Below are 4,538 nucleotides of genomic sequence, written 5' to 3' on the forward strand. Positions count from 1 at the left end.
AAAAAGATAGTGGTTGCCAGGGGTTGGCGGGGAGAGAGGGAGAAATAGGCAGAGCACAGAGGATTTTCAGGGCAGGGAAACTTCTCTGCGTGACACTACGATGGTGGATTTACATCGTGGTACATTTGTCAAAACCCATAGAATGTGCAACTCCAGGAGTGAACCCTCCTGTAAGCTGTGGACTCCGGGAGACAGTGATTAGTCAGTGTGGGCTCGTCAAGTGTAACAAACATCCCACTCTGGTGGGGGACGTTCGTCATGGGGGAGCTGTGCATGTTGGGGGTAGAGGGTATATGGGAGCTCTCTGTAGTTTCTGCTGTAAACCTAAAGCTGCTCTAAAAACAAGTCTATGAAAAATCGATATATTCAGTATTTTTTTAGCTTACTTTAATAGCCACTTCCATGTGATTCATTCAGTCCATATTTCCTAACCCCTGCTACATGCTAGACCTGTGCAGAGCCCCTGAGGGTATAGCAGAGAAACAGGCTGACATGGTCCCTGTGCTCAAGGCACCACAATCCTCTGGGGAAGGCTGTCATCACAGGTACAAATAACAAATTGCAATTAGGATTGCAGTAAGCGCTTTTTCAGTCGTCCTGTATTCTACGGGAGCCAGGAGGAGGGGTCTTGAGTTAGTCTCAAGGGTGAGGGGGATTTCCCCAAGGCAGTGACATCTGAGACTGCAGGGTGGTGGCAGCTGGTCAGTCACAAGGACACAAGTGTGGAAGCCCAGAGTGGAGGGGCCAGCACTGTAGGAACAGGAAGAAGACTTCTGGGTCTGGTGCTTAAGTCCCGACGGTGTCTGGAGAGGGGAAGGGGCCGGCCTTGCCATGCCCGGGGGCCCCACCAGCAATCTGGATTTCTCTCCAAATGCATCAGGAAGATTTGAAGGGCTTTGAGCAAGAGTGAAATGATCGAATTTGCGTTTAAAAGTTATTACCGTCTTTTGGCTAGTAGACATAATGGATTCAATGGGGGCTACAGTGGATATGGGTGACTAGTTAAGGGGCTATGTCAGTAACCCAGGCAGAAATCACATCGGCCTGTGCATTTCTCACAACCAGAAGATATTCTCAGGCTGCCCTCACCAGACTTCGTGCCTGATTAGATGTGGGGGCTGAGAGAGAGGGACAGTACCTTGTTCTGTCCTGAGACAGAGGCCACCTCACGAGGGGCAGACCTGGGGAAGCAGGTGACGAGGGAATGCGGAGCTGCTGAGTTTTAGCAGCCGCTGAGCCGGCAAGGGAGGTGTGTGTGGACGGATGCTCGCCCCTGGAGCGCCCGCATGGCCTGGGCAGGAGACATGAATCTGGGCCAAGAGATGGTAACGGGAGCCATGTGGTGGATGAAATCATCTGAGGGGAATGCGTGGGCTGAAGAGAGCGGGGAACAGGGCCACCATCAGTGCCACATCCGTGGCCGTCGGGAGATGGAGCCAGGAAGCTTCCCTGGGTCATGACGTGACGGACAGCAGCACTGAGAGCCCACAATGTGCTCCGTGCTCCCCAGCTCACAAAGACCTCCGCACACGACGTTCCCAGGGCTCCTCCCCTACGCCCTGGGAGATGAGCATGCCTAACCCCGCTGGGGGCTTTGCAGAGAGCAGGGGTGGGAATCACAGACACTGAGGCTCAGACTCGCAGGCTCATAATTCCAACCCCAGAGAGTCGCGGAGATCGGATGACATGGTACATTTTCAAAGCACCAGGCACTGCGCCTGACACATGGTTGTTGAGGTTTTAAGGGACTCATAAATAACACCCCATAATTCCCCTCCTCTGTTCACTTCCCGCTGAGAAATGAGACACAGGAGATAGATAACTGGAGAAGCAGCGACAGCTTTATTGCCGGTGCTGTCAAGGAAGAGCAGGCTTAGCTCTGAGGTCCTCGCCGGTCACTTACCTCCCTGTACCCTGCACCATCCTCCCCCGCCACACCATGCACAGCCCACCTGAGAGATCACTTGGGCTGCAGAACAGTCAGACTTACCCTGAGCAGAGAGGGAGACAAAGAGGGAACTCATCTTCTGGGGTGGGGGAGGTCATCCCCCCAAACTAGGACTGTGGACAGAGCTGTGGCCCACCACCAGCTGGGAGGCAGGGAGTGTCACTGTGGTGGAGGTCTCTGCACATGGCATCATAAAGCCTAGGGAGAAGGGCTCACCCTCAGCCATGCCTTCAATAATAGGCAATTGCAGATAACCCCTCACCCCAAGAACATGCACACAGGGCTTTTCACTCCAGGCCAGTCCACTGGGTGCTTGTGGTATAAGGAGCTGGCATCTGGGCTTAGTGCCCACAGCTTGCGCTTGAGGCCCCTCTTCCCCATTCCTGGGAGAGTTTTGGGTGGGTCTTGAGTGTATCCTGTGCACCGGGGTAGTGTGGAGGGTGACTGCCTCTGGGTTTCGGCTTCTGTGCCCCAGGAGCTCTCCTCCCCGCCCTCTGCCGTGCAGCCACACCCTTGGTTGTAGGAGCCACTCTGTGCTTTGGGTATTACTTCAGAGTCGTGAGGTGGCTGCTGAGTCACAGCTCCCAGACCCTCAAGACCAGCTCCCTTCCATGTGGTGTTTAGGCCACAGTGTGGGTGGGGTACATTGACATGGGTATCCCCTAGTGCCAATCCTCCCAGAGCCACACATCTCAGCAGCTGGAGCTGGAGCTGCTTGCGACAGCTGGCTCTGGAATCGGCTATGCGAACAGAGAGAAGCGAAACCCTGAAGATGTGCATGTCTGTGCCAGGATGCAGGGAGGCAGAGCGAGTGGGATTCCAGGTGGAATTCTTCATCCCAGGCCATGCACAGCCTGGTGGCATCCATTGTCCCAAACCATGACAGGAATATCCTAGGTGGCAGGCACACATCTGGCTTCCCAAACACTATGTAATTTGTAGAACTTCTGCCCAGCTGCAAGTTCAGTCTCAGTAATATTGGAGATGCTGTTTGGGGTCCCAGCTTTTGAAGGTCCTGGGGTCTTACAAGAGCAGCATATGAGCCCTCCAGCCCACCTGTTACAGCTCTGATGCAGACGGCCCAGCCCGCCTGGTCTGCTCACGGCCAGCGACCCCTACTGTTCTGGGCCCCAAGGTCACAGCAACCTATGCGGGAGAGGAACATCCCACGCCTCCCGACACAGCTGTCCCCTGAGAGGGACGCATTGTCTCTTCCCTCTGTGCTGACAGCAAGCAGGCAAGGTCTCCTTCACTCCAGGGACCCGTGGACGCTGCCTCCCTCCCTGTCTGGACAATCTCTCCTCTTCCCCTCACGGCTTCTGCATCTAACTCCTTTCTTCCCGTCACACCTACAGACTTTTGAAGAATAAAAGCTAGGAAAGGGGGTCTTCTCCAGGCAGCCCTGCTTTCTGCCCTGCTACAGACCCCCAGAAGGGAGACAGCGCAAAGGCCAACTTCAAGCCTAGAACAGGGCGGGAGAGAGAATACCCACGAAAGTCACACTGCGGTGAACTGTCCTGTCAATTCCGCTTCAAGCACCTGCCTGTCCCCCACGTGATTTTGTTGCTTTCTATTTGTCACCTCCATGCTTCCAAAACTGAGGCGCTGGGATCTTTGGGAAAACTCAGGGGTTCCTGAGCCTCAGGACAAACTTTGCACATTGACGACTGACAAAGGTTACTCACTGAAAACAGCGCATTTTGAAACCCCTATTGTGGAAGGAACACCCCCTGCAAAAGACCTGCTAGCTTTGAGTATCACAATTGCCCTGATTCTAGAATTCACAAGAGGAGTTGGAAGTTTGGGACAGGATTTTCCACTCTGTTCCTCAAAGCTCACCTTCCCAGTTTCTCTCGCTGCTGTGGGCTTTAGTGCTAGCCCCTTGGGGGCACCCTCATTGTCTCCATGATGCTAAGACTGAGGTGTCTCCTCCTATTTGGACTCCATTCCCCTTCCCCTCTGTGACCTTGCCTGCCTTCTGCTCCCGACCAGGAGGGTCCCACCCTGGGCTCATGCTGGGGGTCAGTCCAGCTCCCCAGCTGAGAGGTACCAGGCCTGTAGCCAGGGGTGAGCCGACGGGACAGGGGCTTTGGCAGTGCTAGTCCTGAGCCACTGAAAGATGACACGTTTCGCCCTCCCCAATTAACAATCCTGCACTTGCCCCCTGGACCCTAATACACTAAAAGAGCATCTTCCTCTGCCAGCCCAGGCTGGTGTGTGTCTGAGAGATGAGGAAGTAGAGGAAAGGCAGAAAAAACCTTCTGCCACGTACTGGAGAAACAAAGCGGGCTGTATTATGAGGCAAAGAGAAAACTTCTGCAGGGATTTTAAAGGTAATAAGCAAGACTTCAGAGAAACTTCTGATTGCAGTCCCTTCTGGTCTGTGCTCCAAATGCCCCGAGTTACTCATTCTGTAGTGGGAGAAAAGTTGGTTAAACAGTCCAGAATGTGCTGACTTCACCCTATTAATCTTTTCCTTCTTGTTTCTTAGGTACTTTTAAAAATTTATGTTTATTGAAGTCATACACGTACACAGTTTGAAAACTTAAATGCTTCTGCGAGGCTCATAATGAGAAACAGCGTCCCCCTC

Source organism: Galeopterus variegatus, unplaced genomic scaffold, assembly GCF_000696425.1.
Source record: "Galeopterus variegatus unplaced genomic scaffold, G_variegatus-3.0.2 Scaffold258, whole genome shotgun sequence".
Taxonomy (NCBI): domain Eukaryota; kingdom Metazoa; phylum Chordata; class Mammalia; order Dermoptera; family Cynocephalidae; genus Galeopterus; species Galeopterus variegatus.